We start from the raw sequence: 21,778 nt of genomic DNA on the forward strand, positions 1-21,778 counted from the left end.
CAATGCGTCAAAGGTTTGTAAGAGGAGATATCTATATTTACCAGTGCTGATGTTGCTGGTTCATTCTTCTTCATCTTCTTGGTCTGTCTAGCCTTCTTTGGTTGTTCATCAAACTCAGTTTCTTCGAAGTCTGATTCATTTGCCTTAGTCTTCCTCTTTCTTTTGAAGACTTTTGCTGGTGTTACCTCCAGTTTCTTCTTTGCCGGTGATCGCTTGGTCACTCTTGGAGTTGCAGTGGTAGCCGGTGTTGATGCTACAAGCACTGCCTTAGCTTTCTTAGCTGCCAGTTCTTTTCCCTTCTTCATCGATGCTTCTTCAACTGGTGTGATCCTCTCCAAGTAGGTTCTGGTTCACTTAGCCTTTGGATCAAGAGGCGAGGCAATAGGGGTTGAAGCATACCCTTCTAGCATGTCAAACATGACCTCATAGCCCATAGGCTCCACTTCCTCCATTCTAGGCTCAACAGCCTCCATTAGACATTTGTCCACTTGAATAGTGAAACAGATGTCATCTTCATACTTCTTCACTATGTCACCTAAGATTCATACCCTCTGACTCATCTTTCTTCTGAACTCATCAAAGTATTTGTTCAATACCTCAGGGTAGCTGGTTCCAATGGCTTGCACACTTTCCTTTATCTACTTGGTTACCAGTTGGTCAGGGGACCACTGGACATCTCCTACACCAAGAAAGTAGCCTTGGAAATAGAAGAACAACCCTACCAGTAGTTGTCCAAACTTAAATCTTAGTGAATTGTCCTTTTTGATTGCCTTGAGATTTAACAGGAGTTGCCTCTGCATACCGGTGCATAAGTCAAATGATTTATCCTCTATAATCATCTGGTAAGCGGCATTTACTGCTGCAGCAGATACAGAATTAATCCTGCTGGCTGAGAATGTTCTGTAGCCTATCACCATGTAGGTGTATTTTACTAGTTCATCCTTGATAGGATTAATTATCATACCTTGTAAATCACTTGTCGAACCAGTGAGCTTGGTCATTTCCATTTTGCTTACTATTCTCAGGGCTGGCACTTCCCCTATGTTGCAGAAACTGGTGATTGCATGAACTGCCTCAGGCATGATATCATGTGTTCTCTCTAGGTACATCTTGTCACCATGGACTCTGCTCAAGATGATCCTGATGTGATCCTCTGTGAAGTCTTCCAGAAAATATATCGCATTATGGAGTTTATTCTTCTCTAAGATACTAAACTCCAGTTTGATCCTTTTGTACTTTCTGCAAAATAGACCTAATTGAGTATGAATGGCTAAGGACCCTAGGTCTTCTATCTTGCAATCAATATAGTCTGAAATTCCTTCTTTGACTATGACTCTAGCTGGAACTTGTGACAAAGAATTATACTTGGACTTCCTTTGAATGAAACTTTCTGACTCAATAGATGTGCTTGAATTGGTATGAGATACGAAAGCCATTGAAGAGTATTTCAAGAACATGAAAAAATACCTTTCAAATGCGAATTTAGGGCTTCCTGATTCTACTTTACTTCGCTCTCTGTCAGATGCCAAATCACTGCTTTGAGCTCTCCACTACCGCTTGCAAACTAGATTTGAATCTCTTTCAAAGTTATCCAATTTCTTGAAATCTAAGCTCAAATTGCCTTTTCTTCGCTCTGCACTTGAAAACTTTTCTTCGCTCAAAAATAGATAGTGAGAAATGATTTTAAAAATGCATTTATACATGTCTCTCACCTACCATCATTAATGCTTCTCTATTAGGGTGTAAACCCTAATTTTCTTTTTTACCATTTTCGGTCTTCTACCAAGCGACAAGTGTAGCATACTAGTTAAGGTCTTTTACCGGTGTTATCCGGGGGTTTGAAAGCATTTTGCCATCTGCTCCCCCTAAGCCTTTGAGGCTTAGTTTGCCAGTTCTGATATTTCCACACTAGGTGCAGAAATCAGTTCCTCTTCCGACATTGTTGGTTTCTTCTTCCATGTTTTCTTCATGTCTCCTTGAACTTTTTCAACATCTATTTCTCCTTCCTAAGTGACCGGTATATCATCAGATATACTTTTTCTGCTTCTTTAGAATCTTGCAATGTGACCCAGTTTGCTGTAGTGATAGCAAACAAGTCCAGGTGCTCTCTAAGGTCCATTGTACATGTTTCCATTCTTCCTTCTGCATGTTGCAGCAGTGTGACCATGACCATGATAGATCATACAATTTTCTCTCCATCGCGTTGCTGCTTGATGACCGCTACTTCTTGACTGATGATTGAAGACATTAAACCGGTTGTGGTTCCAGTTCATAAAAGATTCAGGACTAGTTCCTTGGGTCCTCTGAGGATATCTTCCAGTGTTATCCATTATAGACCTGCATTCAAATGCTCTATGCCCAAACTTGTTGCATGCATAACAATGACCATTGAACTTATTGGATCTAGGTACATTGTTGATAAAATAAGAAAAATTATTATAGGCTTTGCTCCTACATACATTGGCAGTGTGTCCTTCTTTAATACAGTTAAAGCAAACAGGTTTGAATTTTTGCTTACCTTTTCCTTTGAGTGTTGGTTGCTTCTTTGATGCTTCAGCATTTGTTCCTGAGGATTCTCCTTCCTCATGTCCAGAAAAATCAAGACCATTGGTATTCTTTGCTAGTCTAGATGACTCAAGCTTGTGCTCTAGCCTGACTGTACTTTTGCCAAACTTAGCAAGTATTTCCTTTGACTCAAAGAGTTCTTTGGAAATAGCAGTGTTTGTCTCCATAAGACTGGCATTTTCAGAGATGGCAATATTTAGTTCTCCTTGCATGTCTTCTTTTTCCATTCTACTCTCATGAAGGTGAGCAGTTAGTGCACTAATCTCATGTTTCAACTTGGAGATCTCATGATCTTTGTCTTTTACCAGATCTTCAGCTTTTCTCCAGTTCTCAAGCTCTTGACTAAACCGAATAGTCAGTCCTTCCAACTCCTTTCTCAAATTGGAGTTTGAATCATTCAACTTATTCACTTCAGCAATCATAGCTTCCATGTTAGCTTCATCTTCAGAACTACTTTCAGATAGTTCCATCAGCCTCTCTGCATGTTCTCTTCTTTTTTCTTGAGATGCCTTGTATTTGACCATAAGATCATCATAGGCTTGCTCAGACTTAGTGAGCCGTTGAGTAAGTTCCCTCAAGGTGTATTCCCCCATATCTCTTTCCAAGTGGTTAAACTTATATAAATGTTGGCTTTGATACCAATTGATGAATACTAAGAGGGGGGGGTGAATTAGTATGCCAAAAATCTTTGCACTAAAACCCTTACATAGTCTAAGGATAAACTAGTAAAGTAGTCTAATAGTCAAACCAGTTACCACATATGCAAACCAAAATGTGAATAAAGCATTCACCCACAAAAGCAATACAACCATAACACAAGATATTTGATGTGGAAACCCAACTAAGAAAAACCACAGTGAGATGGAACTCACAAGTCACTATTTGTAGAATAGAAACCAGACCGGTTAAGGTCTTACAATGTTCTTCACCAAAACAGATCCTATTAGGAATCTCAATCTCTGTTAGGAGATAAGTCTGATTAAAGACTACCTTGTTAGAGGATTTTAGATTCACATGTGTGAACCACCTTGTTAGAGGATTTTACAAAGGCTTTGAGGCCTACCCAGTTAAGGGCTACAGACTTGTCAAAGATGTGAGTAATCAACAAGTGTTTGATCTATCTAATAGCACAAACTGCTTGGTTAGATCCAGTATTGCTCACAGCTAATGCATTCTAGCATTACTTCAGTCTCCTCTATCTATCTCTCAGTTACAACTCGATCTTCTAAGATCGCTCTCCACTTCCACCTTAAACCCTAGCTCAACATTAACCCTTTTTGCAACTTCTTCAACAACTTAAAAAACCTAGACATGATGTCCTTTTAAAGGAATCTGATTTCATGACTGTCCAATAGGATTACATTACAATTTTCTATGTTTAGTGAATCTAGACATACTCAGTAACGTGACACAAGAATCACCGTCAATGTGTCGGCACTGTCAAACAATCGGTGGATTGGTAACTCATCACAAAATGTCGGTTGGTAACTCATCACAGAGTATTACCGGTTCATATGAAATATCGGTTGCCGGTTTGACAAAAATGAAGACTGGTAAGAATGTGTTGTGCTACTTTGCTTCCTCATACCGCTTGTGATCTGCGAACCACTTGGGGTCGACATGCCGCTTCAGACCGGGAAACACATTCTACAAAATCACCACTAGTCTAGAGACTAGTATACAACATACTGGTTGGAACAAAATACTGGTTGAGCATAAGCTCATACATATAAAGGGGATCTTAATACAAGTGTGTGTCCATCAATGATAATCACAGCATAAACTACAAAAATGCCAACACATCTAACCGTTATCACATTGGAAATTGCACTAGAAGATTGTATATGATTTCGAGGTCATCTAACCAATGAAATATTTTGCATGATTATTCGTTCAATAAAATGTGTTTGTAAGATAAAAGAAATGAATTGGATCACCATCTTAAGAGATCTATTTATACAACATGAGTTAAGGGTGTATGTATGAATGTAAGAAGACTGTTACAGAGACATAGAGGTCACCGAGAAGGTTTTTAGAGAACAGACGAAGAATAGAGTAAATAGAAGGGTTTACCGAGTTACTATATGGGTTACCGAGGTATTCTATAAGCAAGGTAATCTATTCTGAGCACATAGAATCTGCTATAACATTTCAGATGTAAAGTTGCAGATATTTGTAATGATTTTATTGTAATATTGTGAAGTTGAAAGAGAAACCTTTAACAGGGTAAAAGACTCTAATCAAGTCTATAAGTTGTAAAGCCTCTAACCATGTGCAACATTTAGATTAAGTGTTGTAAAATCCTTTAGCAAGGTAGATCTAATAGATCTTGTTACTCCTAACAGAGTAAGCTATCAAAAATAGCTAAAAATGTAGCTCTAACCGAGAACTTATTATTATTGTAGTAGTGAAGTTGTGGGTGTCATCCCCACCACATTTTTTCTCTCTAACCAAGAGTTTCTACATAACCAAAATATATGTGTTATGGAGTGAATCATGTATGATTGTTATCTATTTGTTTTAAATTTATTTTATGTTACTGCACTATTCAATTTATGCATAACAGTAAAGATATTGTTGAAGAAATGTTTTGAAGTACTGATTCACCCCTCCCCTCTAAGTACATTAGCTTTCGATATTGGGCCTAACGATTGGTATCAGAACTCATATCTTTGAAAAAGGTTTAACTGCCTAAAGAGAAAGATCTCATCAATGGAAGGCTATAAACAATCTCGGAGGATTGTGTATCTGCAAGAAGAGCTAGATCATGCTAATCAAGTGATTGCAGACATGCAGAGGCAAATGCAAAAATCTTTGAAAGTGAGAAGAAGATTATCTGATGATTTGCAAGACTCTCAAGAGTTAGTGGAATAAATTGAGACATCATCTAAGAACATTATATCTGAAGAAACTGAAGAAATGATTGGAGTATTGAACGAAAAGAACAAATCACTGCCTGATCAACTAAAAGCAATGAAAAGAGAACATGAACATTTCAGCACACAGATGACTGAAAATCTAGATGCATTGAGAACAACTGAGGATAAAGTAAGAGATCTAGAAAGAGAGAAACAACAACTTGAAGTCTTAGTATCTGATAAAAATGATGAAATCACAAGGTTGACTGGTATTCAACAAAACCTATCAGATCAACTAGGTTATGCACATCATGAAGCAATTTTGAAGAATGATGAGAACCAAGCATTGAGACTTGAAGTATCAAGGTTGACCAATGAACTTGAAATAGAGAAGAAATCAAAAGAAAAACTGAAGAAGAGTTATGAAGCATCAAAGATGTTGGATGAGCAACTAAATACAAGAAGACCCAATAGAGATGCAGGACACAGTTACAAAGGAAAACACTCTACCAAAAAACAAATTCATACTACCAAGAGAGGAGAATCATCAAACCAAGCTGGAAATAGGAATAACATCAAAAGAAATAAGCCTATTTGCAACTACTGTGGAAATCAAGTTCACACTGCCAACATATGCCAAATTAGAAAAGGTAAGCAACCAAGTGTTACTAAGTCCAATGGTTATTGTTACAATTGCAATAAATATGGTCACACATCTAATCAATGCAAGACAAAGTCTGTTAACAATTATCAGAAGGAAAAATTCAAAGGGTTTTATAAAAACTGCAATAGATATGGGCATAGTACTGAGAAGTGTTGGATTAAGCAAAAAAACTTTATGTGGTATGCACACTGAGCAAATGCTAGAGGTTACCGAATTCACACAAATCCTTACCGATAGTATTCTACAGTACCATGGGATTACAATACAAGGATATGGTGTGAATGTTGTGGGAGATATGGACATATAAGTGCCAACTGTTTTATAAGGTTTGGGATGTACAACCGAAGATCATGGAGAAATCTTGGTATGGCATGTTTTCATTGTCACAAAGTTGGACACTTAGTTGGAGATTGTAGAGATCAACCTAGAAAAGACACTGAAGAAATAAAAGAAAAATTACAAATGATTTGGAAAAAGAAGGAAATTATGTCAAATAAAGAAAGCACCTTATCTACCAAGTTAGGTGCACCTATTCCAAATTAACCGGTAAATGTATGAAGGGACTGCATTCTCTTAAGGTTAAAATCTTAACAGTTCCTATTCTATTGTGTACTAAATTCAAAATCTTCATAGTTAAGATGTATTATTAAGTTTGAAATTCTATCAAAGTTTTTTCAAGCACTTTACAGGAAACCTGTCAAGTCGGTGAATACAGGAATCTTGTCAAGTCAGTAAATGAAGGAAGTTTGGTTACTCGGTTAAAATAAAAAAAAGCGTATAAAATGGTTAAAGAGGAACCAAGTGCATTTAATGTTTTTGACCTAACCCACATGGAGCCCGATAAGGTATTTTGTGTACTTAAAAGCATTTTTGCGGTCATTTACACTTACCAAGTTTTTGAGAGAGTAGAGCAAAGCAAATCAAAGGTGATCAAAACCTCATTCAAAGCAAATTCAAGGTATTTACATCAAATCTCATCACATTGTTAAGTTGGTTTACCGAGCATATCTAGTTGCCATTATTTGCTAAGTATAAAGCGTCTGTCGTTTGAAATCCTAAAACCCTAAGGACTCTCTACTAGTTTTTAACTAAAATCTTAAATGGTGCCCAAGATCCAAGATCCCATAGTTGTCAAGAATGTAGAGAAGCCCACACTAAAATACTCTTTGACCCCCAAAGTCGCTTCTGAACCAAATGACAAAATCGTCTTTTCACTCATCCTGGATAGAGTATTGTTAGTTGAACACATCAAAATCAAAGGATTAACTAAATCCCTAACCTATCCTCATGTGTTCAAACCCTAGTGGGTCAAGTTTGTTCTGAGCAGAGTTCATGATGATTTCATGTGGCTAGAAGAGCATCCATTCAAGATAACTAGGGAAATCATTCATCTGATTACCGGTTACCCTATCTATGATCATGCCCAAGCCCAGAAGATGATATCACAGAAGGAATTGATCAGTTTAACTAGAGTAGAATCTAATTACAGAGGACTACAATTGAACAATGTCATTGATGCAGAACTTAAGTTTTCTATTAGAGTAATTGGTTACTATTTCTTCCAATCCGCAAGAGAAAACAATGTACCTTGTGCAGCAGTTGACTTAGCTTATAAAATTGTGAAAAAGGGAATGAAAATTGACTTATGTGAGGTATTACTGAAGAACTTGTTTGAGAATCTGAACACAATCAGGAAGCCAAAGAAGAACAACTCGGCTAATACTCTAAAGTTTGGATCAGTACTGGTATGCATGTTTTTCTACTTTGAAAAATTCTTTCCATCAGTCGGTAAACTAGTTTGGGAGCTACACCTACCAATCACCCATCAGATTAATGACTTCATCAAGAAGTTAGGAGATAATTTCAATGATATCAAGGATGATTACTTTAGTAAATTTCAAGAGAAAATGCATAACAGATATAGGATACCACCCCATCTAGTAGAGAAATACAAAAATGATATATGTTTTGAAGTTGACACTGATTACTGTTATGTGAATGTTGTGGAACCAAGGATTCAATCTTTGCCACCTATGGGCTACGAGATTGACTTTGACATCACAAAACAACAAATTGATGCATTTCTTAAATTACCAAGGCATGCTACCGAGCTAAGGTATGGTACCCATGAGGAATTTAAGGAAAAGGTAAAGATGAATATTGTAGTACCCAAAGCTACAAGAAAGGCATCAAAGATGATTAAGGCATTGTTGGAGAAATTCGGAGAAGACTCTTCCTCTACACCTGTCAAAGGCACCATTGCCATTATCGAAGAGGAATCTGAAGCCTAAGAGGCAACTATAACACTAAGCACTGAATTGCCTATGGGAAAAGTGTTGAAGAGAAAGAAACAGGACACATCAAAGGTCTCACCGACTCCACCTCCAGCAAAGAGACCTAACACAAGAGCATCTGGACCATCATCGAGCAAGAAACAAAAGAGTGTTACTGCTCCCAAGGTAACAAAGACATACAAGAAATCTACTCAGAGACTCATTTTGGCAAAAGATTCTAGTGATACAGAATCAGAGGATGCAAACAAATTCTAGATTGTCAAGAGCAAGAAGGTAAATATACATAGTGTTGAAAACTTTTGTGCTAATCTGAAAGAATATGGAGGATTTGGTTCATTTAGATATTTCAAGTATGAAACTAGAAATAATGATGAGAAGAGACAAATTGAAGAAGCTGTCATTTGCACACTTCTAAAGTTTCGGTTAGCTCCATTGGAACTAGCAAAGTCACTTCCAAATGAACTTTACTTGCATATTGATAATAGGTGGAAGTATGCAATGGACTCAGAGAAACAAATCAGAGAAAGAAGTCTAGTCCATCTCTTTCCTGATATGTCAGTAGCTGAAATAAAGGAACATCTGACAACCTACAATTCAAAGTTTCTTGTCAAACAAAGAGCCTTAAAACTGATGAATGGGCTATATATTGATGTAGAAAATGAGACAAAAGCAAAGTGGCAAGAAATCTTCAAAATCAAGGATGTTGGTGAACAAGCTACAGTTGAAATTGTTGATGTCACCGAGCACGATCTTGATGTCACTGAGCAAGGTCCTGATGCTACCGAATAGGACCCTGCTAACACCATTCAAATAGATGAAGACATCATGGATATAGAAGCACCAGAGCAAGAAATGATAGAAGGCACTACATATGCAAAACTTGTATCTAGTGAATCCATTTTAGAATAAGTTCAGCCTTATCCCTCGATCAATCAACCTGTCTCTACCGAAACTCCTCAGGATACAGATCAAGGCACTGAAGGTCACAAGTCTATAGTAGGAGAAGATACTACTCTAGAATAGACCTCACAAGTACCTTCGAGCACTGAAAAATGTTGCAACTGAGACACCCAGTACCGAGACACCAAAAGACACCACAAAGGCTATAGGAACCAACCAAAGTGTTGCCTCTGCCAAGCAACCTACCGAGGGTCAGCAAGCCTCCCAAGCTATTGTCTTGGTCCAATCGGCCAAAGGCCGAACAAGAAAAATAGATGACCATACAAAAGAAGAATAAAGTAATTCAGAAGGTGAAGACACTGCTATCAGATATGCTACCTACAGCTACCATGTCAACCAATGCAGCCATCCATATTCAACTGGATGAACTCCTTAATCAAATAGAAACATCCAAAGTTGATGCATCTGAGTATTTGAGCAAGCTAAAAGACAAGGAGCTCACTACAAAAATGATAGAAGAGGTACAGAAAGCTCTAACCATTGGCAAAGTCAAACTTGTCAAATTTATTGCTGAGTTGACTCCTCAACTCAAGCACATTCATTATTTATTTCAGAAACTTTGCACATTTTCTTTATTCATTAAAGACATTAAGAATAAAACAGAGACAATTGAGAAAGAGATCACCGATCTCTCAAGCAAGTTGACCACAGAGCCAAATTCAATTTAGAATTTTTATACAAGGTTACAATAGTTAATGGCTCAACAATTGGACTTAAGAAATGAAGAACACAAGATCTAGATGGACATAATGACACTTCAAACATTATTCCTTCCTCATCTTTCATCCGTCCAAGAACAGATCGACCGAGCCACATACTTGTCTATGACACAAGAGGGAAGCACACTTGAAGGCTTAATATCACTATTGGCTGATATTTAAGCACATAATTCTTTAATGGATGGTGTAAAGGATGCACTCTTTGTCGCTCTCACCAATGCCTGAAACAAGTACAAATCCATTTTTGACCAGTTACCGCCCCCGGATGGAAATTAAGTTTTTTTGATGTTTGTCAAAAAGGGGGAGTGTGATACAATATATTTGGAGAGTAATATGATATAGTCTTGGGGGAGGAATACAATATATTTGGGGAGTGATACAATTTTGGTATAGTATTGATAGAATGATATAGTATTCAGAGTATAGTATACAGGGGGAGTATACCGAGCAAAGTAAGAAGAGTATCCAAGAGTAATGAACCGAGCAGTATATAGAACACTAAGCAAAGCACACAAAAAAGATCACCAAGCATGCAAAATCAGAGTTTTGTATAGTATAATGATAAGGGGAGTATATTTGAATATACTATTTCATTGACTATTGTATATACTATCAGTATAGTCATTTTGCAAAGTATATAGATTTTTGAGTTATAACTTTGAAAGTAGTTTTTGTCAAACATCTCAACTAATGTCAAAAGGGGAGATTATTACTACTTATCAGATTGCCATTAGTTTTATGTCAAAGTTATACTATATACTCTAGTCAGTTACTATTACCGAAATACTTAGTCGGTATGCACAGTCTAGTCAATTACAAAAGAAAACAGTCACAGAATGCAGTATACACCGAGTTGTCTACCAAGTATCTTTTCATGTTTACTGAGTAGCAAAGATGACACACCGAGTTGATATACACCAAGTGAAACGTGTTACCAGATTCATTGAACCTAGACATGCATATGAAAACATGTTACAAGATTGAGGCACATCTAACCATTATCACATTGGAAATTACACTAGAAGATTGTGTATGATTTCGAGGTCATCTAACCAATGAAATATTTTGCATGATTATTCATTCAATAAATCATGTTTGTAAGATCGAAGCAATGAATTGGATCACCGTCTTAAGAGATCTATTTATACAACATGAGTTAAGGGTGTATGTATGAATGTAAGAAGACTGTTATAGAGACACAGAGGTCACCAAGAAGGTTTTCAGAGAACAGTCAAAGACCAGAGTAAACAAAAGGGTTTACCAAGTTACTATATGGGTTACCGAGGTATGCTATAAGCAAGGTAATCTATTTTGAGCACATAGAATCTGCTATAACATTTCAGATGTAAAGTTGCAGATATTTGTAATGATTTTATTGTAATATTGTGAAGTTGAAAGAGAAACCTTTAACAGGGTAAAAGACTCTAATCAAGTCTATAAATTGTAAAGCCTCTAACCAGGTGCAACATTTAGATTAAGTGTTGTAAAATCCTTTAGCAAGGTAGATCTAACAGATCTTGTTACTCCTAACAGGGTAAGCTATCAGAAAAAGCCAAACATGTAGCTCTAACCGAGCACTCTTTATTATTGTAGTAGTGAAGTTGTGGGTGCTATCCCCACCGTAGTTTTTCTCTCTAACCAAGAGTTTCTGCGTAACCAAAATATATGTGTTATGGAGTGAATCATGTATGATTGTTATCTATTTGTTTTAACTTTATTTTATATTATTGTACTATTCGGTTTATGCATAACAGTAAAGATATTGTTGAAGAAATGTTTTGAAGTACTGATTCACCCTCCCCTCTTAGTATATTAGCTTTCCATATTGGGCCTAGCAATTTTGATCATTGTGTATATTTTAAGACATTGGATAATGGTAGTTATATTATCCTATTGCTTTATGTTGATGACATGCTTGTTGTTGGGTCTAACATGCAACATATAAATGATCTTAAACAAAAATTAGCCAGGTCATTTGCTATGAAGGATTTGGGTGCAGCTAAGCAAATTCTCGGTATGAGGATTACACGGGACAAGAAAATTAGAACCTTGAATTTGTCCCAAAGTGAGTATATAAAGAAGGTGTTGAAAAGATTTAACATACAGGATGCAAAAGCAGTTAGTACACCTTTGGCTAGTCATTTCAAATTGACTAAGGAGATGTGGCCAAAGGCACAGGAAGAGGTTAATAAAATGTCTAACATCCTGTATTCATCAGCTATTGGCAATCTAATGTATGCAATGGTATGCACAAGGTCAGATATTGCACATGCAATGGGAGTTGTGAGCAGGTTTATGAGTAATCAAGGTATGGAACATTGGAATGCTGTGAAATTGATCCTTTGGTATGTGACCGGAACCACTGCGAAGGCATTATGTTTCATAAGATCTAATGCTGCTCTGAGTGGATTTGTTGACTCTGATCTAGTAGGTGATGTTGATTCATGGAGGAGTACTATAGGGTATGTTTTTACTGTAGGGGGAACTGCAGTCAGTTGGATTTCTAGGTTGCAAAAGGTTGTTGCACTTTCAACCATTGAAGCTAAGTATGTTGTTGCTATAGAAGCCAGCAAGGAGATGATTTGGTTACAATGTTTTCTGGAGGAATTGGGTCAGACACAGGAGGATCACCCATTGTATACTAATAGCCAGAGTGCCATTTATCTTGTGAAGAACTCTTCTTTTCATTCAAGGACAAAGCACATTCAGCTCAGGTACCACTTCATGTAGACTATTTTGGAGGAGGGTCAGTTATGGCTTGAGAAGATTCACACAAGTGAGAATCCTACTGATATGTTCATGAAGGCAGTTCCATAGGAGAAGCTGATTTCTTCCTCAGTTTCTATTGGTCTTCTTGATTGATAATTGTGAAATTTATACAAATCGAGTCCTAGTGTTTTATCCAGCAGATGTTGCATGTATAGTGGTGTTGTGTAGTATCAGTCTTGAAGTGGGAGATTGTTCGGTGTGGAGCCTGATTAGTGTCCAAGTGGGAGATTGTTGAAATGTGGCAACTGATCAGCAAAGTACTATACACTCAGTATGTATCTCTGCTGGGGTCTAGGGCTAGGTCAAGCCCCCGCCCCTGAGAAATTTTTTTTTTGGGTTATTTTTTTTTGTTGATAAAAACCGACATTGTAATAAAACCCTAAAAAGGTCGACTTTGTTTTTGCACTAAAAATGCATGTTATAAGTGACTGGGATGCTTAAGGCATTGTAAGGTTGATGTACTATTTTTTGCTAGATAATAAGAAAGATTGGACGGCTATGTATGGTGGACGTAACCCATTCTGGGTTAACCACGTTAAATCTCTGTGTTATCTATGTCCTGTTTAATTTCTTTATTTTTTGTATTTAAATCTGCATATAATTGTTATTTCATATTTTCTTCGGATTTGCTTCAAACCCTAACATGTGGATCAAGTGAAATATATTGGACATACAAAACCTGTAAAGATCCTTAACCTTGTCAAGATCAAAGGTGGAAAAGAGATATGAATGTAGATAGAATGAATGTGGGATAATAGAGGATGGAGGATAATGGAGGAAGAAGGATAATAGATGGATGTACATGGATGGAACTTGTCCCTAGTGTAAAGTGCAAAAGGATAATAGATTACACATGATGCCTGTTTGCCAAGTTTTCATCATGGTACTTGCCCAAGGCGCCACAAGAAGTGGTTTTCACACAAGGACGAATTTATTTCTCTTTACTTTTTTTTTCTAATATTTTTTTGCACTTTTTCATCATTTTTTTTTTCTTTTTTGGAAGATAATGGAGGCATGATAGGGGATGGAAGAAGGACCCCAACATCTCACTGCTTTGGATGGTACCCTTATAATATGAGTTGCAATAGACCATGGCTATGAAGGTATGCTCAAAGATGTTGGCAAGATAATAAAATAAAACTAGGGCAAGGACTTATGCAAAGGATTGGATAAGATGGATGGAAGGGTGAAAAAGAGGTGTTGGATAATGGATGGGATGTTGGAAGAATTGTGTATGGATAGATGGAAATTCTGGAAAGATCAACATTGGCACACGCCTTGAGGGATGGTGGACATATGGAGGAGAAGTGAATCTTAGATTTTGAGATTTGGATGAAGGAATGGTTATAGATTTTGGGGCATAAGAACCCAAAATGGATGAAGGAGGTGATGGAGGAATAGACTTGGAAGGTTTGGATGGAGGAACAACAATTTTGGATGCCAATTTTGATTTTTCTTTAGACTGTTGTGCTTCAAGTAGCCGCTTAGGGATCCACATGGTTTTTGATTTTTCATGCTTTTGTAGTTCCTTAGAGCGCATTGCTTGTACAAGTGCCTTAGGAACCCATTTAACTTTTGACTTTTCTTCTTTCTTTGTGGGCCTTTGTGGCATTTTATATTTTTCTTTTTCTTTTTGAATCACATTTTTCTTTATTTTGACATGTCGATTAGATGGGACATGTTGATCCTTGAATACATGTGGATTACTTGACTTATGACTTTTATGCTTGGCATCCAAATTGCTTGGAGAAAGAAAATAATGTGTGGATAGATAGGAATGATATGGAGGTCTTTTAGATGGATGGAAGGTACTCGAAGATGTGTGCCTTTGTTGATCCTGTATAAGGGATGGATGAATATAGGGACCTAGAATGGATGGAAGGGGTGAAGGGGAAGGCATGTATTTGGATTTAATTGGGGAAATGCAGGATTTATGAGAGATACCAACATCTTGAGAAATGTCCCTGAGGCCATGACCTTTAACACTTTCTTTAAATGGAGGGGTTCTCACTTGTGGAGATCTACCCCTTTTCCTTTATAAATATTTTTACTTGTAGGATACACTTTGCTTTGGAAAGAAGGCACGAGTCCATTATGAGATGGAGGTGGAATGTAAGGAATGATTGGATCACTAAGGGGATTTGTAGGATTGATGGATCCTTGAGCTGAACATGGAGGATTATGACAAGGAGATGAAGGGATACTTTAATCTTGACATGGAAGAGGACCATTGGATAGAGTAGGAAGGGTGTTTGACTCTTCATTTTGAATAGGATCCTTTGAACAGGTGGAAGAGGCATCATGATCTTTCTTAGGAAGTGGATTAAGAATGGGACTTGGAAGGATGCTTTGATCTTTAGATGGAAGGGGATTATCTTGGAAGAAATGGAAAGGTACAATGGGATCATCATGGGATTCTAGTGAAATAGGATCCTTTTCAATCATTAGATGGGATTGAGGAGTTTTGGTGTCTTGATCTTGATTTATGATAGGACTTGTTTCTTCATTCTTCAAATTATTCTCTTGGCATGGAACCACTTCTAAGGAAGGGATAGGATTTTGCATAGGCGTAGGGGATTCTGGGAAGGTCTCCATATTTTGGCATGATGGGGAAGCATTTTGAGTGGGACTCTCTGGAGTGGGTACGTTTGGAATTGAAGTTTATGATGGCATAGGATCTGGGATTTTAAAATCTTTAGAGGAACTTGTATTAGTATTGGGATTAACTTGGATTTCCATAGGAGATATCCCTTGAAGGTAAACATGAGAAGTTTCATTATTTGAAGGAGATGAAGACATCATGGAAGGGATGGAGGCTACATATGGTGCCTTGCTAGACATAGGTTCATGATTTTGATCATGCTTAGAAGTAGTTCCTTCTTTTTCTTTAGGTGAGTCATTAGGATCTTCAATTTCAATGACACCGTCATCAAGGAGATCTTGAATCCTATGTTTTAATTCCATACACATTGAAGTCTTATGTTTGTTATGCATATGATATGCATAGTAACTACTCAAAACTACACATCCCCATGTGGTCTTTTTAGGCAATATGATAAGATTGTTCTTAAGAAGCTCTTCCAAATATGACTCAATAGATTTCCCCAAAGGTGTAAACTATCTATCTAGGGAATAGATGTCTTTTTGTCTTGATGAAGGTGTTTTGTGATCTTGTATGAGATATAGTCTTTGATTGTCAATTATGAGATATTAGGAATTAAAAGTTTATCTCTTTAGTGGAAATGTGAATAACGTGGTTTTACAGAACATATTAAAATTTTGTTTGGATTCAACAGTTCAATAAAAATTTATGCCCTCCGAGCCGAGACCATTTTTGACTGTCATAGAAGAATAAGTAAAATGATAGTCCTTCACTCTGTCAATCATAACTTTCAAACTCAAAATATTTAGGATCATCCCTTCAGTGCACCTGTAGAAAACTTGGTTTTACACAACATATCAAAAATTGGTTTAACTCAAACGGTTCAATAAAAAGTTATGCTCTCCAAACCGAGACCATTTTTGACTATCACAAAAGAATAAGTAAAATGATAGTCCTACACTTTGTCACTCATAACTTTCAAACTCAAAACCTTTAGGAAAATCCTTTCAGTGAACCCATAGAAAAATTGGTTTTCAACAACATATCAAAAATCGGTTTAGATCCAATGGTTCAATAAAAAGGTATTCCTTCCAAACCGAGACCATTTTTTATTGTCATAGAAGAACAAGCAAAAAGAAAGATTTTTACCTACAAATTTAACACATGTTTATTAGTTATAAAAACCAAACATTAAATTTGTTCAAGAAAAATTTGAAATCTTTTAGTTGTGGGTTCGAGCCCCATGGTGGGCACCAAAGATGTGTGTGTGAAAAGTGGACCTGTATCTGTATCTAGAATACACAACACTTCAATGAAGTCATTACATGTATGGTTAGACATATATAAGCATGAATATGAAAACCATAAAAAATAGACCCATTGCCTTCTACAAGATGTGAGTATAATATTTCTCTCAGATTTGTATAAGCAATCCAGTGACAAGACAACACCAAGACAAAGGATTTAATCTATATGAGCATGATATTAAGCTAAATGGATGCAAGATTAATCTAACAAGATTTAAGCAATAAATGAGATAAATGATCTAAATATGTATGCAATATATCAATGAACCTAGAGCAAAAATAGTATAATAACAATATATTCTCCAGGATTTTTGAATGAGAGATGAGAGCACCAACGACTAAGATCAAATGATGATGAGCGGTCAAGATTTTCCAAGAGGAAGCACAATCTAGGTGAATTGATGTGATTGGATGCTTTTCTTAGTTTGAAAGGAAATTGAACTAAAATTAAGATAAAATCAGGAAAAAACTTATTTATTCTCTATTTCATTCAATTTTAATATTTAATTGTTTTAATTGCTTTCTTTGAGATTATTTATAAATTTTTAATTTGTTTTTTTTCAAGATTATCTCCAATTGATTTCTTTTCTCAAATTTTTAATTAGTTTTTGGTCAATTAATTCCTTTTTTGATTTATTTCCATTTTTGAAGATTTATGCTCATAATTTCAAATTCCTCTTTCTTGATTTATTTCCTTTTTTGAAGATTTGATGGCGAATTGATTTATTTAATTAAATATGCTAGGATATTTAATAAAATAAATAAGATAATTGTTTAAAAATGATTTACTTGGAATGATTTAATTAATTAAATAAATATTTAATTAATATTGGTTGATTAATTTTGCCATGTGACATTTGATGATTAAAGAATTAATTGTGTGCTCAAGATTGATTTAATTGCCTTTGGTTAGGACCTTGGTGATGTTGTCAAGATTAGGGACTTATGGTTTAGATGATCATTTTTAGGGTATTACATTTGCCCCTCTTTGAATTAATGTGCGAGCAGCGCGTTGGTTCAAAGAATAGTTGATGTCTAGGAGATACTAGTTCTGAACTTGATTTATCATGAACTAGATGAAAGCGAGGTGTTTAGCTTGATTCGAAGCGACGAAGTTGAATGAAGTCTGATTAAAGCAATACCGTTCCCAAACTTGATTGAACTAGGAACAATAGAAAACAAAGATACCAAACTTGAAATTGATTGATCAAGAAGCGGATCTTACTGATCTAGAACTTGATTGATCTAGACACAGCGAATGATGATAAAAATCGATCTTGAACTTGATTGATCAAGATACGATGAGCGAAGATAAACTGGCCAGCTTGATCTAAAGCGATGAATATTGAACACCTACTTAGATTGAGTGTGATCAAAGATACTCTTTAAACCCTTGATTGAGTTTAAATGATTAATTAGCTTTGATGAAAAGCGATGAAATTGATTAACGTTAAGAGATTGATTTAGATAAAAGACAATCTTAGCTTGATTTGAAGGGATAAAACTGATATGCTGCTTGATTTGATTTGATTTGAAGACGTGTGTGTGAAAAGTGGACCTATACCTGTATCTGGAATACAAAACACTTCAATTAATTCATTACATGTATGGTTAGACAAATATAAGCATGAATATGAAAACCATAACAAATCAACCTATTGCCTTCTAAAAGATGCAAGTATAATATTGCTCTCAGATTTGTATAAGCAATCCAGTGACTAGACAACACCAAGATGAAGGATTTAATCTATATGAGCATGATATTAAGATAAATGGATGCAAGATTAATCTAACAAGATTTAAGCAATAAATGAGATAAATGATCTAAATATGTATGCAATATATCAATGAACCTAGAGCAAAAACAGTATAATAACAATATATTCTTCAGGATTTTTGAATGAGAGATGAGAGCTTGAATTTATAAAAAATTCAGAAAGAAACCAATGGCTAAGATCAAATGATGATAAACGGTCAATATTTTCCAAAAGGAAGCACAATCCAGGTGAATTGATGTGATTGGATGCTTTTCTTAGTTTGAAAGGAAATTGAACTAAAATTAAGATAAAATAAGGAAAAAACTGATTTATTCTCTATTTCATTCAATTTTAATATTTAATTGTTCTAATTGCTTTCTTTGAGATTATTTATCAATTTTTAATTTTTTTGTTTTCAAGGTTATCTCCAATTGATTTCTTTTCTCAAATTTTTTATTCTTTTTTGGTCAATCAATTCCTTTTTTTATTTATTTCCATTTTTGAAGATTTGTGCTCATAATTTCCAATTCCACTTTCTTGATATGTTTCCTTTTTTGAAGATTTGATGGCAAATTGATTTATTTAATTAAATATGCTTGGATATTTAATAAAATAAATAAGATAATTGTTTAAAAATGATTTACTTGGAATGATTTAATTAATTAATTAAATATTTAATTAATATTGGCTGATTAATTTTGCCATGTGACATTTGATGATTAAAGAATTAATTGTATGCTCAAGATTGATTTAATTGCCTTTGGTTAGAACCTTGGTGATGTTGTCGAGATTAGGGGATTATGGTTTAGATGACCATTTTTAGGGTATTACACTAGCAACATAGATTCCTAGATAGGGACAACGACAAGGACAAGGACATGGACAAGGACAACCATAGGAGCAGCCACAGGGACAATGACATGGAACAAAGGAGGAGGATGAGCTACTATCCTTGAGAGAGATCTGCCAGGGATAGGCAAATGAGATCCAAGATCTGGAGCGAGATGGGGCTAGGCTCAGAAGATAGCTGAGGGACACTGAGCATGAGAGAGATGAGACTATTCAGCACTACACGAAGGCTGAGATAGCACTGAGGGTAGGCAGCAAAGGACACAAGGACCGTATACGCCTATGTTCTATAGGTAGGGGAGGAGATAGCCTACTGGAGAGACCTATATTATGGAGTTGTGCCACTAGATCAGTGGGCTAGGAGCTTTCAGAGACCATCACAGACTATGACGACCACTTGAGGGAGAGACAGGAGACAGGCATCTAGTGGTGGGGTCATGGGTCCTCCACCACCACCAAATAGAGGGGGTGGGAGAGATGATCTTGGGGTAGCAACTTCCAAGGCTCAAACTCCATTGAGGTCAGCTGGATCCAAGGGAGGGAGTTCATCATAGCCTTAGAAGGCTCCCTATGTATTAGTTTTGTACCATTTTTGTATGATGATGTAGACACCTTCGGGTGATTTTGTAGCCATATGTATTTTGACATCATTGTATCATGACACCTATGATTTTTGATATATATATGAGATGATTCATCCTTGCGGAAGCTATATGCATGTGTACCTATGCAATTTTGCTTCTATGTGATGCATATTTCTATATGATGCTTATGATATCAATGCAAATATGTACATGATGAAATGCAATATATTTTTGATCTTTTATGCTTTTATATGTCATGCATATGTGAATGTATGAAATGCAAGTGAATATGATGAGAATGTAAAATGTGCTAACATGTATTGTGTGCAGGATATGATGCAATTGTGATATCTATATGTATGTATTAAATGCTAATATGTGGTAATGCAGGTGCAAACTACATGAAATGCAAATATTTTTGGTGTGTCATTATACTCAATCATGTGATAGCGGGCTACACGGACTCAAGAAGGATGATGGAGGTCAATCAAGAAAGGGGGATGAAAGATAGAAGATATGGAAGTGAAAGACTTCTTGTGCTATTATCATCATTGAGCTTTATTATGGAAAATAGGTTATGACAATCTAGATATAGGTTCAACCCAGAAAGTCATTGTACCCATTTGCATGGAGATCAGACAATCGCAAACAAGGAATGCCCCAGTTCACACTAGACTCATAGTGTCCTCATCCAATGTAATCCTCAAGTTTAGTGTCTCTTGTCACTTGTCTAAGTCAATTTAATTATGGTCACAATGTTGTCCTTCATAAAAGGATAGATAACACTAAACTATAATGTTGGATAAGTTTGTTGGAAGATTTCATTTGTTGAAGCCCATTGTTGTTGTGTCTCATTTGAAGTTGATTGAATTCATGAAACTGATACTTTATTGCGAAGAAGAATGAAACTTTATTGTGGATTGGAAATGTAAGTGTTGGTTTGGTGTAGATTGTGCACAAATAAACTGAAGAAAACTGGAAGAAACTGTACTCCTCAGAAAATGTGATGCTCTTAGTTCCACACCCATCACTAGATGTAGGATTTACCTTAGCCATAGAGAGGAGCTGATTTATTATGGATGGAAAGGGGTGAAAAGAAGGGATTATTAAGATCGCTAACCAATCTTAGATAGATCAATAACAAGCCATGATGGGAATTGGTAAGTTTATTATGGATGGATAGGTTGTGAGTGTGTGCAAAAGTGAAATGATGAAAGTGAATCCTAAAGGATGGAGGAGAAACGTCTCTACACATGGCACTGGTGACTCGATTTTCACCATGGTACTTGCCCAGGGCACCACCAAAGTGGTTTTCACCATTGGACGATTTTTTTTCTCTTTACTTTTTTCTTTTTGATTTTTTCAAAAAAAAATTATGTTGCAAGGCGCTTGTTTGCCAGGTTTTCACCAAGTAACGAATTTATTTTTTTTTATAATTTTTTTGTATTTTTTGAATTTTTTTTATTTCTTTGTATTTTTGAATTTTTTTATTTTTTGTATTTTTTTATTTTTTAAAATTTTTTTTTTTGTATTTTTGAATTAAGATATTGTGAAGAGCTATGTGTAAAACCTACGAAGGTGCATGTTGCTGATCGGATCTTCCAAAGGTTCTCCCTCTAGTGTCAAAAGATGATATGCACCTAATCCATAGACTACGGTGATGACATAGGGACCAAGCCAAATGGGCTCAAATTTTCCTTTCTTCTCTCTATCTTGTTGATTTTTAGGATTCTCCTTGAGAACTAAGTCACCTACCTCAAATAGATGAGGCTTAACCTTATGATTGTAACTGTGACTCATTCTTTGTTGATAAGCCTTGAGGTGATTAAAATCAGTTTGTCTTTGTTCAT

Source organism: Cryptomeria japonica, chromosome 2 (genome assembly GCF_030272615.1).
Source record: "Cryptomeria japonica chromosome 2, Sugi_1.0, whole genome shotgun sequence".
NCBI classification, from domain to species: Eukaryota; Viridiplantae; Streptophyta; class Pinopsida; order Cupressales; family Cupressaceae; genus Cryptomeria; species Cryptomeria japonica.